Source organism: Chionomys nivalis, chromosome 9, assembly GCF_950005125.1.
Source record: "Chionomys nivalis chromosome 9, mChiNiv1.1, whole genome shotgun sequence".
Lineage (NCBI taxonomy): Eukaryota > Metazoa > Chordata > Mammalia > Rodentia > Cricetidae > Chionomys > Chionomys nivalis.
Genome location: NC_080094.1, coordinates 50,274,408 through 50,290,103, shown reverse-complemented (window position 1 = coordinate 50,290,103; position 15,696 = coordinate 50,274,408). Strand labels below are relative to the sequence as shown.

The window sequence follows — 15,696 nt, the reverse complement described above, 5'->3', positions numbered from 1 at the left end:
ACTGTGGAACCCTAGGGAAAACTGTTTTGCTGTGTTTTTGAAGCTAGAAACGTATTTCTATGCTGGATGAGACTTTCAAAATGAAATTTGACCTTTTTTTCTCTTGCTTTCTCTCTTCTCCCCTGCCCCAATATCTGTTTGTTTGCATTCATTCTCTTCTCCCCAGGGTGTTTCCAGTAGCCAGGCAGGCTGCCAGCAGGGCGGGCTAGAATCTGTAGTAACGTGGGGTCAGTGGGGTCTTGGTTTGAATAGAAAGGAGATGGAGGCCTGGGCACTTCTGGGTGGTGTGTACATCTCTAGGAGGAAGGGGCTTTCTGAGGCTGGACGAGACTCGGGGAACAGAAAAGAGCTAAAATTGAATAAGAAAGAGGATGTGATGAGGAAGACCAGGAGGCAGGCTCTCTGTGCTCCGTACTATCTGTTAGATTTTCAGTGCAGCTCCATCACCTCACTGCCACTTCTTTTATATATTTTATTTGATTTGATAATGTGATATAATTACAATGCTATGTTCCCTTCTCTTTGCTGACTCCAGACCTTCTCATATACCCCTCTTTCAAATCCAGGGCCTCTTTTTCATTGTTATTACATGATGCATATATGTATATACATACAGAGTCCTAAATATAACCTGCTCAGTCTGTGGAATGTTACCTACATGTTTGTTTTCAGGCCTGATCATTGGGTATTGGATAGCCAATTGGTGTGCTCATCCCCAAGGAAGACTATTTCTCCCTCTCTCTGTATCCCTTAGTTGCATGTCGTTCTTTGTGTAGGGTTGAGGCCTCTTGGGCTTTCCCCTATGCATTTTGACATTTCTACTCGTGTGGTCTTTGTTCAGCTCACATTTGGGCTGTCATGTCAGTGAGACGTTACGGTTGGAGTTACTGACATTTCTAGGAGACACAATCTCACAGCAAATTCCCTCTTCCCCTGGCTTTTCAATCTGTCCATCTCCTCTTTGGAATGTATCCTGAGCCTTAAGTGTGAAGTATTTCGTAGTTGTACTCATTGGAACTGGGCTCCACAACTCTGCATTATGATCGGTTGTGGGTTTCTGTAATGGTCTCTCTCTGTCTACTGCAAAGAGAAGTTTCCTTGATGAGGGGTAAGGATAGCACTCTCCTGTGGGTATAAGGACAAATATTTAGAGTGTAGTAGGGATGATGCTGGCTTAGTAAAGTGGTGGTTGTAGGTTCTCCTCTGAGATCCACGACTCCACTATTCCTGCGTAGTTGACTAGGTCTCTAGTAGTAGACACAACTTCCCTCTTGTTGAGCAGGTCTTGACCCACTTAGAGCACTGTTGATTACCACAAAAGTGTTTGTGCCCCTAGTGTACTCTTAGAGTTATCCTGCCATGCTGCTCATCCTTGTGGTTCATAAGCAACATGGCTGGGTAGGACTATTGGTTGCCTCCTTCCTTTGCAAGCTTGAATGGTACCTTTTGGTACCATGACAGCTAGTCCTCAGGGAAGGGCATTCAGGTCAATTCTAGCTCGGGGACTCTGGGCTCTGCTTCTGAAGTACATGGTATCTCCAGAAATAGGTGGTCTTTGACTTTTGAAGGAAGCCTTGTTAGTACAGATGAGAAAAGTTCAATCAAACTATGTATGTATATTTACACACCGAATTACGTGAGTTAGTTGTCTCTCTTTTTCAGGTAAGTAGTTAACAGTACTTTTGGCTTTTTTAGACATCCTTGTTATTTTACACTCGTTCCCTTTCTTCTGTCTTTACCCCCTTCCCCCATCTCTAATGAGCCCTGCCCCCTTTCCCATTTCCTTGATCAGATCACTAGATCAGGTGCTACTCCCCTCCTTATTGCCTCCCAAGTGTCCCAGCCTGACAGTGGTTTCATTTTGCATCATATCGAGTAAGGTAGCCTAGACCCAGAAAGGCAAAAATCATAAGTTCTCTCTCATTAATGATCCCTAACTCCAAATCTTCAGATATGACTACATAGCCTGGAGTAAATCACACCTCCACTTTTCTCAACCAAATATCCCACCTCTATGGCTCTCACTCTGTCTTTTGTCCCTGCTTGATGGAAGCACCAAATGAGTCCCCGCTGACAAAAGTTCCAACCTCTCTAAACAGTATCATTCATTAAAAGTGCAAGAAAATCCAAACCTGAACATGCATTGCATAGAAGTCAAGTGTTCAGTTTGCATTCTGTCTAGGTATGCAAGCCTGCAGCATGAAGAAGCTCTGAGGAAGAAGTTTGTATTCTGAGGTGTGAGGTAAAAATCCTTTTCTGAAGGCCAAGCTAATAAATATTTTAGCTGTTGTGATCATCTAGTTTGTCAGGACTATTCTACTCTTTCTAGTCCTTGTAAAGTAAAAGTATCCTTGACAATGTGAGCGTGACTGTGTTCCAATAAAACTTTATTTACAAAGCCAAAATCAAGTGGCGGCAAATTTTACAGACTACTGCTGGCACAATAAATATTGCTTTTGAAAAATGAGGTACTGCCATACTTAATGGTACCTAATTTTAATCCCAGCACTCAAGAAGCAGAGGCAGATAAATCTCTTTGAGTTATAGTTAAACCTGGTTTAAATAATTAGTTCCAGGCTATCCAGGGCTATAATGAGACCTTGTCTCAGAAACAATAACAAAACAAAAACAGAAAAAGCAAGGTTCTATCTTTATAAATTATAAAACACTGGAATCCCCTGTCACTTGGCAGGTGAGTGTGTCCAAGTGACTGGACTCCAGTTAGGCTGGTGATATTGGTTTGCTAAGGAAATGCTCTGAAAAGAGCAGTTGGAGGTTGCTTGTACGCATCCTCAACTGTAAAAATCTGACCCTGGTGAAGACCAACTGCCCCCATCACACACACACACACACACACACACACATGCACATCTTACCTAGGGACATCTAACAATGTCTAGAGGCACTTTCGGGTGTTATAACTAAGGAAGCATCTAATAGGTAGAGGCTAAGGATATTGTTAACCACCCTCCAATGCACAGGTCATGGCCCCTCAATAAAGAAGCTCTTGGCTTTGACTGTCAACAGCGCTGAGACTGAGACACTAATTAATGGTGCTCTGGTTCAGCAGTTTCTCTCACCATGAATATAAGTCATGGGTGGACAGGACAGGCAAGTCGCACTAGAGTGCTGAGTGGACTGGCTTCCCAAGGGTGCTGCTGAACAGTGGAGACCACTCTCCACAAGGTGGCCCTGGATTGTGGAGACAGTAATGTGCACATGTGTGGTACACGTGTTTGGTGGGTGCTCCAGGGCTTCCGCCCTGGGGCTGTAGACAACACAGGCTAGAGCGGATCTCTCCATGAGGTGCTATTCCAAGGGCACTGGGGAGGAAAAGGAGCAGCTGCTGACACCGAAGGACCTCTTGATCCTCCCCCAGCCCTGCCACCTTGATGTGCGCCCTGCCTGTGGGCTCTGTCCAGAAGGCAGGCCAAGCACTGTCTAGCAATTGGCTTCTTCGCAGTTTCTTTGTTGAGTTTTGGCATTATCTTCTTATATAATACCTTCTTTGCACCTTCAATAAAATCTTCAGTATTTGACCTGCTCATGTCCCTTCCCTTTTCTTTATATTGCATACATTTGATGAATTTCTCCTTTCGTCATTACAATGTACTCCACGGGGGACAAAAACAGACATGCAGCCTGAGGCACCTTCTCAAACAGAGACCGTGTCTACTAGATTAAATATCAAGCTTGTCTAAGAATGATGGCATTGGCCTATAACCCTAACACTTGTGAGACAGAGGCAGGACAATAGACCCAAATCCGAGGTCATTCCAGTCTATCTACTAAGTTTCTGATAAGACAGGACTATATAACAAGACCTTGTCTTTATAAACAAAAGACAAAAACAAACAAGGGAAAATACCAAGAAGTCCCAAGTAATCTTGCATGAAAATAAAAATGTCTAGGCTCTATTTGTAGAAGCCAGAATGTGGCAGTTGTCAGGACCCAAGCCAAGATAAGCATTTTGTTTATTTGTTACTATGGGGCCAGCTCCCCAACAGTGTGTTAAACACTACTAATTATTAGATCACATAGATTTGGGTCTTGATTTAGTTCACCTGGGAGGTTCTAGGTTGGAGTCTCTTGGGGGCTGAGTTACGCTACAGAGCTTGTTTGATTCAAGGCACTGTGTTCAACCCTCAGCAGTAAAACTACCAAGTCTGAACTCTAAATACCTCATAATTCAGCTGTATTCAGACGTAGAATTTCTGCAGATATTGTCAGATAAAATGAGGTCATACTGGTATAGGGTGGATGTTAATCCAATATAATTGTATGAGGGAGGTGGTGCATGGGGAGAAGACAGGTATGGAAACAGGGGTGCTGTAACAACCTATGAATGCCAAGACCCAGGGCTCCCACTGAGAAGGACAGTAAAGGCTCTGCCCAAAGTCCTGTAGGGAGCATAGCCTTGCAAACACCTTGAGTTTTGCTGCTGAAATTGCGAGAGAATAAATTTCTGCTTTTATAACCCAGCCCGTGTGTAGCATTTTATACAGCAGCCCTACGTTGAGCATTGCAGGTTCTCTCAGGCAGCTGCAGTCAGATCTAGAGAGCTAGATCTGTCTGATTCTGTTCCTGGTGTTGTAACAAAGAACTTTAAATTAGCTAATTCATAAATGATAGAAATATCTTTCCTGCAGCACCAGAGACAGCAGATTCTAAGATAAAGATGTCTGGTTAGATCAACATCCGGGTCACAATCCCTTGGAGGGTCAAATGACCTTTTCACAGGAGTTGCATATCAGATATCCTGCATATAAGATATTTGCATTTTGATTCCTAACAGTAGCAAAATAACAGTTATGAAGTAGCAATAGAATAATTTCGTAGTTAGGGGTCACCATTACATGAGGAACTGTATTAAAGGGTCACAGCATTAGGAAGGTTGAGAACCGCTGACTTGGAGCCTTGCTTTTGCTTCAGAGATGGCATCTTCTTGCCACAACCCTATGTAGTAGAAGGGGGAGAAGAGTCAAAGGATTTGGCAGATGCCCTCAAGTCCTGTACAAAGGCACAAACCGCATTCACGTGTCTGAGAACCTCATGGTGCGGTCATTTCCTATGGGCTAGTCTCAATACTACTGCACTGGAACACTGGGGACAGAGTCTCAGCATGAATGCTAAGGAGACTCAAATGTCCACATTCCCAGCATATCATTACAAGAGACTGCATGGGACTATGGGTGCAGGAGAGCACCTTCAAAAAGCAGGTGCCTGCTCGAGGGTAGCAAGAACATCTGGACCCAGCCAAGCATTTAGGTCAGTATGTTGGCTTATCACCATATTTGTGAAAACTAAATAGAACCAGATTTATTTTGATGTATCCTAAAATTATAGAAAAATAAAAGAACAATTAAAAGCTACCAAGATGGGAGAAAGAATCTAGGTAGCAGAAAATGTCAGACGAGAAAAGAATACAAATGTGTGGCTGGAGTGTGACCTGCACAGGTGGACACAGAAGTTGAGCCATGTTACAGAGATCAACATCTCCTGTCTCTGGGTTGGCAGATTATCAGATGGCACCGGTAAGAAGTGTGCCAGGTGAGGCTTTCGGCTGGGGGTGGTAGTGCATGGGCAGAACCACGTGGGCAGCAACAAAGAGCGCTGACTAGGGCAGCAAACACTCAAGACCCCAGCATCTGGAGGTACTGAATGGTGACCGCGGGAAAGGTGATGGGAGTGGAATTCAGGGCAAGCCATTGCTTTTGGCTGTCAGAGGCATTCTGGCTGACATTTTACAGCCAGGGCCTGCTGTCCAGCAATCAGCAAACTGGCTATCATTTCTGAAATTTAGGTAATAGAATCTGTGCAGAGTAGAAGGAATATCCAATGTTTTCTAAGCATACATTAAAAATGAGTACCTGTAATATATTTATATACACATTCCACAGAGAGGAGCTTGATACAAAGGCAAATGTGAAAGATAGCTTCTCCTGGTGCTTCCAAATATCTCAGGAATGCCTCTCTTTTTCTCCATTGCTTCTTCCCCATTTCATTCATGGCATCCAACTCAACTTGGAGCAAGAAAACAGGTCTAAGGCTCATGTTTTCTCTGATTCAGACAGCACAAATTAATTGTCCGTCACCCATCATTGTAGCTGTGGTCTGGTCATTTTGCTCTGGTTCATTGGCCAGGCACAGGTTAGAGGCAGCCCCATTTTCCTTAGTGTTAATTTCTTCTGTGTTAAGTGTCCATTTTTGTCAATGATCACGGAGTGAATCTCTGTGATTAGATTTTAACTATATGGTAATTACAAACTAAATAGTGTTTACAACAAACCCTTGGTTAGGAGACAGAGTCTATGTCAAATTATAGCCTGGGAAAATTACATAAATAAAAATTTGCATCGAGAAGGGCCCTTCACAAAAATTATAAAAAGATTGTATAATTTTTGTTTCCATTGCATAGTAGCTCTATGACTGTCAAACCAATGTCCATAACACATTCTTTCAAAAATAATTTTCTCATAACTGTGTGTGTGTGTGTCATTATGGAAAACAGCATTGGCAATCACATTGCTTTTCTTCTGATTAGTGGGAAGCGTCATAAAGAACGCAAAGCCCCAGAATGTTTTTTGTTTTTTTTTTTTTCCGAGGGAATGAACAGAACTGGTACTGGTGAGGCATGGACTAAAGCGATGGCCTTTCCTCTCTGCTTCTTCCCGAGCCCCAGAAGTTCCCCTCGCCTCTGAGAACTGTCCTGACTTTAATTCTGTCTGAATTTCTGAAAGCTTTCATTACTCTTTGCTGAACGACTAGTCAAGAGAAGAGCTGTCCCCCTCAGTCCAAATAGAGAATGGCATGAAATTTTCTAAAATGAGGAATTTTAGCTTACGTTCTTAGATTTGGACAATTGTCTAGGAAGAATTTAATCTTTTTTTAATAACCAGAAGAAAAGCTGTAAATATCATGATCTCTCTTCTTTAAAGAAAAAAAAAAACAAAAAGAGGTGAAAAGCTCAGGGTGAACCAGCACCGCTGTTGACTATGCCTGAGGGAACTTCATTCATCAACAGCGACAACATAACTCTCATCACCCGCTTAGCAGCCTGGGTGTCACCGAGGCTTACAAACTCTGGGGGATGCTGTTCATTTGCCTTTAAAGCACACGCTGGTGTAGGACTTGTTTTGCCCAGTTTTACTAGATATAAATGCATTCCTTGCTTTGAGAGCACGAGTGATAGCTTTTTCTTGGTCCCCATGTCCCCCCTCCAGTGTTCTCATTTACTCATAAAGCCCAGTTCTCAATCTGAAAATAATCCCTCCTTTCTGAAATTAACAGACCCATTATGCTAGCAACTGAGTACCTGCTCCTCTCTGCAGCTGCACAGCCAATAGGTGGCCCACAACAACCGGGGCGTCCTGGAGAGGATGCAGGAGGTACTTGTTCACTGTTGCCCTGACATGGAATTTATTGGGTGCCCATCAAATATTCACATTATTCGCCATCCAGCATTTCAGAATATACAACCCAAGTAGCACGAGGTAGATATTTGATATTTATTACATAAGTAAGAAGGCTTGCTTCCAAGACCTCCCCCTTGTCTAAGTGGGGAGAGGCAGGTTTAAGCACAGGTCACGCTAATACAGTTTGATGAGGATTCTGGAATGGGCAGGAAGAGCTATTCTGAAGCACAAATAAGGAAATAACTGTGCCTGCAGAAATTGAGCACAGCCCCACAGAAGTGGTGTGACGTGAGGTTTTAAAGAATGAACAGGTGTTTATCAGCTGAAAAGGAGACTGAAAGAAACATACCCGAGGTCATGTGTGTGCTTGTATGTAAGGGATACGGGCACCACCAGCCAGGTGATGGCCTGGAGACCTGTGCTTCTGGAACTGTTCAGTGTGACTGGGATCCAGCGGACGTCCGGTTGAAAGCAGCTGAGGAACACCTGAGAACAGCGGTTGCCAGGTGCTAACCGATGACGAGAGAAGAAATAGATGGTCTGGGGAAGCTGGGTGGTGAGGCTTCTCTGCGGAAGAACACGTCCACTCTGGCGCATGTCTCCAGAGAAAAGAGAACATGGAAGAAAGCTACAGCAGTGTCCCAAAGATTAATGCAGATAAGAGTGTTGCTCAGGGCCTGAGATGGGTAACCTGTCAGTTTGATTGGACTGGGGAACGGCTAGATCAGGAAAGCAGGTCTCTCAGTGGGCTCTCAGAACATTTCTAAAGACCGTGAGATCTGGAGGCCTCTGAGCTCAACTGGAATGGGTCCCCTGATGGATGTATAAACTGTAGAGAGGTGCTAGAACTGCATGGTCTCCATGGAAGAAGGGAGTCGCTGGAGCACATCCTTGGGGATGGTGGTATACCTTGCCCTGGTCTGTTTACTGCCCAGCAGGATGTGTGTGAGCCTGGCTGCCATTCCTCCCCACCACAGATGCTGGTTGTTTGAGAATGTTCCCTCCTCTCCTGGCTAGGGCTCTGGATAAACAACAGCCACCAAAGTCACCATCCCCACGCAGAGTCAGTGACTTCCCTGTTCACTGCCACTTGTCCACAGGCACTTAAGAGAGGGGCGGGACGGGGGAGGGGAGGTAGGAAGGGAGATGAAGGATCTCACTAAATATCTTGTGCATTGAAGAATAAGCAAATGCAGTCAGTCAGTGTGCGGAGCAAATGTATTTATTAGGGAACCGTGGAAAGGAACTGCCAAGAGCAGGAGAAAACCTCTGCTGCACCCTGCCCAAGGGCTCTCGTTTATCACAGGGTGGAAGGTGGATGGTGACTGATGTCATCTTTAGTAGGACTGGTCCTTTGTGAGCACCACTCTGGTGGAGCCAGTGAGCAGTCCACAGGTCCTCCACAGGCTCCCCTGGCCCAGTTGGGTCATTCATCCATTCAGGGGAAGGTGATGTGTTCTACATGACAGGCTCTTGCCCTCACTGCCTAAGGGACTTAACTCCTCTCACCACAGTGCAATGAGATCTCAAGCCCTTGCTCCCTTAGGTTGCCTGCCACACTTAGTTGCAGCCACGGAGCAGTAATTAACACAGTGACCGAGTAACCGTGGCCACACAACAGAACACACGGAGACGGTGCCGCGTTTGAATTAGTTCCTTCCTGTGTCTTAGCATCAAATATTTCTATTTCAGTGAAATAATAGTGGCACGAACACGGTAATTTTTCATATGTTTTTATGTATGCCTTCCATTAAAATTTGGCATCAGTAGACAGCCCCTAATTTTAGCTTAATCGTGATCTCCTAGTAAATACTTAGTAAGTCCAAAGTTAGCATTTCCAAATGAAGAAAGGGAGCCCTTGAGTCTGATACATAGAGAGTAATGATGTGTTCATTATCTTTTGTGCAAACTGTGTGTGTGCTGGAAAAGAATGTTTCCCATGCCAGGATTGCTGGCATGTATTTGGACATTTGGATGATTTTTTCTAACAGTATCACTTGTAATTGGAGTTTGGAAGGCTTGTGCTGAACCAAGCAACACAATAGTTTGTGAACTGGTGGAGAGTTAGAGCCAGCAGAAGGGTGCCATGTGTCCACTTCACAATTTTGGTTCTAGGCAAATTCCAACAGTGCATGATTGATTATGATTAATTGTATTTACTTCATAGCTCTTTGTGGATACTTCCATCTAAACCAGAAGGGAGAAGGTGTAGGCAGACACCTGGGATTTATTCAAGCTTATGGCTAAACTTTTTCATTAATCGTTTAGATTTCCCCGTCCCATTTTTTACCTCTTTAATCGAAAGAGTCTTCAAAAAGAGTAGGATGCTTTTTCCTAAGCCATGAATTTCAAGAGTTCTATGGCTTACATAGAATTAAAATATGAATGGATACCACGTTAATTAGGCTCCATCATCTAGGCTTTCGGTAATTTGTATATTTGTAGATTAAACAAGATAGTGCTTACGGTAGGTCAGATATCTGGAAATCACAAAGGTGGGGGCAGGGATCTGTAAGTAGTGAAGGGACTGTGTTTACTGAATACCACTTCCTTCAAGTATATTTACCGAGTATATTCTCTTCCGTGGGAAAGTAGCATGTACTTACCTCCTGAGACAGGATCTCATCATTTAGCCCAAGATGGCCCATGACTTGCTATGTAGTCACACTGGCTTCAGATTAGTAACCCTGCTTTCTCAGCCTCCCATGCTTTGGGGTTACAGGTGTGCACCAATGCACCCACCTGGAATATCCACTTCAAACCCTTCCTACCCAATGCTTGACACTTAGCTTCCATGCTATAACATTTCACACGCAGCAGTTAGGGCTTCTCAACTTGTGATCTCCAGACTCCGGTTCCATAGAACACACTGAAAATGCCCCTGCCTGGTTTAGTGCAGCTGGACTGGCCCAGGAATCTTCATTTGCACAAGCACCCTAGTCGATGTTCATACACACATTGAAATTGAAACATTACTCTCTCTAAAACCTTCCTCTTTGTGCCAGGAGCAGAGTCCTTGTAGATACCAAACACCGAATAGCAAAGTGGGTGAGAGACAAGATTGGTGTAGCAACAGCTGACACTGTTGGCCTTCAAGAAGATTTTTTCCCTTGATTCCAGCCAGAGGCAGGGGATTAACGGATGCTTTCTTCTGCCCCTTGTCTTTTCTGAAAGGCAAATTTTCTACTTAGACAAATTTCTTTTTGAAAGTAGTCTCAAAGCTGATGTATGTGATGTTGGTATAGCAGAGGGGCACGGGAAGGGAAGCTGTCCATAAGGCGACACAATTGATATAAAGACTTTTAAATTAAATGGGGTATGAAGTTTGGAAATTTTCAGTGTAAACTGAATTTAGAGATCATAGCCTGAGCACATTTCCAGCTAAGGCAGAGTCTTAGACAGGACAGCACTATAATTTATTACAAGGCCATTTGATTGGAAATAAATGAAAGGATTTTAATATACTTTCAGACTGTGTTTTCCTCTGCTTTTGAAGTCCATTGAATTCTTAATGTTGATTTTCTACTTTTTTGTTTTTTAAATCCAGTCCACTAAGGTCTACAAAGCTGTTTCTGCCCGAGGCTAACCCTGTTCTAGGTGAGCTAATCAATCAATTCCCACCCATTAGGAAAGAGCGCTCAAATAAAAAGAACCCCTACCTTTTGATGGATTTCTTAGCTGTTTGCTCAACACACTTCTTTTCTAATTGGCACAATACGAGAGAGAGAGAGAGAGAGAGAGAGAGAGAGAGAGAGAGAGAGAGAGAGAAACTGTCTTAGGTTTTAGGAACGGAAAGGTGTCTGAGAGCCATGCAGCATTGGGGGGGGGGGCAAGCAAGTACAGGCTCCTGTGGCGGTGATGGAATTGTTTTTAATTAAATCTTTCCAGCCCGAGTTGAAACACACACATATTTAGGATGTAAAAGAAAAGCTTCCAAAAAGCAAACTGGGGAGAGGACATGATGTTCGGCTGAACTGAGCATCGAGCTTTGGCATCCAACCATTCAAAAACTCTTCTTTCTGCTTTTTCAGACTTAGGCCTACAGAATGGTGCAGGTCACAGGTCATGACCCGTCTGAGTTGGTTCTGCTGTCATGTGACCAACCTAGCCTGACGGCTAACCTAGACAACTTTATAGGGAAGGAGATGCCACATTTCACGAACAGGGTCTTACCACAAAGGAATTGTTCTCTCTGACCTGTGAAGAATGATAGGATGTCTAAGACACAGCTGACAGGCAACCTCTAAGTTGTCAAAGGTTTTCGTTTTACCTCAAAATGCTGTTCCACACCTCCAGAGCCTAGATGCAATGAGATTTGCTCAGCCTCTTGGTGCATGGCTCCTCCTCACCCCAAATGTATCCCTAACCAATGGTTAAATTAAGTAGAAAACGTAGCTGTTTTGCTAAACTATTGGAGAAACTATTTGTTTAATTCAGTTCTGTGGTTTCAAAGGTCAGAAGCAACAAAAACACTAATGCATTTGTCTTTTCTCCTTTTAGGTTTTGCCAAGACAGAATAATCTCCAAGGTAGGAGACAGTATACTATTCTCCGATTTGTTGGCTAATTGCAGAATGATGTAGTTGCCTTTGGATACGTGTTTCTTTCTGTGGTGAGTGTGATACTCAATGGTAGTCACAAGTGGGTGTCGGTTCTGCTGTTGATGATGGTGATTAGAATATCCTACACATGTAATCTGGCTGGATCAGGCCAGAAGAGAGAGAAAGGGGCAAAGGAAAGGAGTCAGGAAGGGAGGGCGAGGGAGGTTTTCTTGCTTGATTAGCTCCTTTATGAGATAGCAGACTTTTTGTCTCTGATAGTCAAAGACAGAAGACAGCTTCTTTGTGAGCCCATGAGGCAGGGCCCCACACCTCCACTGAAGCCTATTTTGGAAGAATTAAAGAAGCAGAAGCCCCTCCACATAGCCTGACTCCTCAGCGGCATGTGGCCTCCTGTCCCACTCTGCGGGACCGCGCTAGCCAAGTTGTTTAACTCCCAGAAGTCTCCATAAGAACACGCTCTTGCGGATGTACTAACTATATTCTAGCACACAATAGGAACCCCTTTTGATTCCGTTAGAGGACTGGGTGTAGAGGATGTGCACCATCTGGTTTGTGAAGGCAGGAATCGGTTTTTTCAAAAGGGCACACATCCAAGTTCTGCTGAATGCTCGTCAGAAGGAAGAACTGTAAGCAACTCTGTTCATAATGAGATCGGTGCTGAAGCTAATAAGATGGGGTGTGTTTCCAGGGCTCGGCGTTTCTCTGGAGCTACGTGTATTTGCGGTACATTTGGCCGCCTTGTCTTATGTGGAGGCTGGGCTTCCAATTGAAAGAGTTAAAGCTCTTTATGTGATAATTGGGAAATAGAGGCATCTTTGCCGTAGAGCATCTGGCTTCCTGGGTATTAATTACGGCTCCGTCTACACAGAGAGACTGGTATTTTTAACATCTTCTATTATTCACCATGTTACTTTTAGAAACTGTTTAGTTTTCGGATCACAGGGGGGAAAAGGAAGTTAAGCTTTACTAGATACTGGTGCTATTTAAAGGTATCTTTTATGCTAGGTAAGGTAGCACCTGCTTAGACTCATGTCATTTTTTTTTATTCTTTGAAATTTTTGTATTTGAATTTTTGAATTTTTGTATTCTTTGAAATGTCATGCAGAATATTTTCTCATAGCCTTTCCCATCCCCCAACTCCTCTCAAGCCCTTCCTACCCATCCTTCTCTCCCTTTAAAAACAAAATTTTAAAAATAAAGAATGAAAAAAGTCACATACACACACAATAACAACAACAACAACAAAAGTTTGAAGTGTCAAACTTGAGCTGGCCAGCTACTTTTGGCCATGGCCGGCCCTAGAGTGGGATGGATACACCCAGGGTCACTCCACTGGAGAAAACTGATTTTTCATTACTAGCAGGTATTGTTTGTGAATAGCTTCTCAGGTGGGGGTGGGACTCTGTTCCCCCATCCCCTCTTTCATGCTGGGTCCCTGTCTGGCTTGTGCCTGTATAGGCCATGTGCATGCTGTCACGGTTGCTCTGAGTTCACATGTACATCAGCCCCATTCTGTCTAGAAAATATCGTTTCTTTAAAATCTTTTATCACCTCTGTTTCCACCCCATCTTTTGCATAGATCCCAGAACCTGGAAGCTAGGCCTTAGTCTGGGCTGCACAGCAAGGCCTAATCAAAGATACAGATAAATAGTAAAAAGTCTCTTAGAGGCAGTCAGAGTTTCTAGCAATAAATAGCATGAAACAGGAAGAAAACAGTAGGTTTCCTACTGCTAATCTTCATTGAGTCATTAAAAAGAAAGAAAGAAAGAAAGAAAGAAAGAAAGAAAGAAAGAAAGAAAGAAAGAAAGAAAGATTTTTATTTAAATAATAATTGGGGCCTAGAATGCAGCCATCATTTCCCTAAACAGGACTGCTCGGCAGTCACATGACCGGCTTCCAAGGACTAACTCCTTGGCTTCCTGTAGATATTTTAAAATCTTTGGCAGCAGCCAACAGGACTTGGGAAGCTATGAGGTCCCCCCAGTAACTAGAGGCTGCTTCTGTGTGTATCCCACAAGCGTAGCTCACACTGATGAAGGAAGCACAATCACATGGCACACAGTTTCATGGAACGCGATTACAGCGGTCACCATCAATCCAATTAAACAGGGTAACCAGCTCTGGGGAAGCAGAAGCAGCACTGGCCTTCTGACTAACTCTAGGATTTGAGATGAGGACATGAGTGTGGTGTCTAAGAATTTTCATGTTTTGATACTGTTGCTCACGAAAATAGATAATACCGAGAAAGTAGGTGAGTGAGAAGAGATCAATAATTGCAGACTTTTAAGTTTTGCATTTAATGGTCAGCTTCTCAGGTGTAAACAGTGTGCTGTTGAGCACCCTGGCTCTGGTCTCCCCTTCTGCTGACTCTCTTGCAGCCTCAGTGATGTTTCTTAATGTGCTTTTCATTCTCTGCATTATAAGTTCTGCTTCTCTGAGTGTTTCTGAAGAGTGCCTGGGATTCCTGAAGGCTGCTCCACTGTGTTTATTTGACCCTCTGCTGTTGTAGCAAATACCCGAGAGAGACAACTTAAGAGAAAGAAAGGGTCATTTCAGTCTCAGGGTTTTAGATCATCAGAGTATGACAGTTCACATCAAGGTGCCCAGGAGAGAGAGAGAGAGAGAGAGAGAGAGAGAGAGAGAGATTCTCCTTTTCCCGCATTATTCGTGCTGAGCTCTCAGCCTGTGGGATGATGTCCTCTTAGTCCAGTCCTCCCAGGAAACCCTATAGTTTTTGCACTGAATTGTGCTTTAAATGATTCCTGGCTCTGTCTCGGTCTCATCGAGTTGACAATTGAAGTTAGTCATCATAGCTAAGTTGCTTTTTATCTTTTCTGTTTCTTCTAACTTTTTTTTAAAGACTTGTTTTTATTATCTCTCTCTCCGTGTGTGTGTGTGTGTGTGTGTGTGTGTGTGTGTGTGTGTGTGTGTGTGTGCTGTGTACCTGTGGATGCCCAAGGAGGCCAGAAGAGGGTGTTGAATCACCTGGCGATGGAGTGACAGGTGGTTGTGAGTCACCTGACGAGGGTGCTAGAAATCCATCTCCCAGCCCCTCAAGAACAGTGGTACTATTAACCATGGAACCATTTGTCCAGCCCTCTCCTGACTAGACAAGTACTCTACCAATTAACTACACCTTTAGCCCAGCTTTCCCAAAAACATGATGTGTGTCCTGATACTGTGGTAACATCTAAGACTATAACCCTGACCCTGGAAGTTGGAGTGGGCAAGAAGAAACTCAGTGAAAGGCACATTAAAGAGGAAAGAGAGAACCCTCGATAAAAACGAAGATTGAGTTTCTTATCTATCTAATAGGATAAGGATCAGAGAGCAAGCTGTTTTTGCTTTGAAGAGGGAGGGGGCATTTCCCACACCTCTGTAGTTATCAACTTCATGTGCAGGAGGTTTAATTTCAGTTGCTGCTGCAGAATGTAATTCCTAGAAGGAGTCTGGAATCTATCCGGTCAGATAATCCTATGCAAAAATAGAGCCTCGAAAGTCTGCAGCTTCTTCTTAGAAGCAGAAGTGGGAACCTGCCTTCTCCTCCATTAAAGAGAACTAAGCAGAGATAGGGTAATACCTCCAGTTAAAAAGAAAGGAAGATGATTGCCCAGAGGACACTGGCACTTGGCACAGGATGAGATTGAATGCACTACTGAATATTTGGAATTCTGTTAATATGCAATGTATACTTACAATGTGTTTGGTTTCTCTCCAGTT

The 15,696-nt window shown here is 43.7% G+C and overlaps 1 protein-coding gene across 11 annotated transcripts in view; it reads left to right on the top strand.

The window, feature by feature from the left end:
* The window catches only part of Sema6d (semaphorin 6D), a 563,436-nt gene that overhangs the window by 377,425 nt on the left and 170,315 nt on the right, over window positions 1-15,696 (top strand). For all 11 annotated transcript variants that reach the window (XM_057780357.1, XM_057780360.1, XM_057780354.1 and 8 more), the window contains exon 4: window positions 11,916-11,943. The gene's annotated coding sequence lies outside the window, so the exon portion shown is untranslated. The remainder of the gene's footprint in view (window positions 1-11,915; window positions 11,944-15,696) is intronic.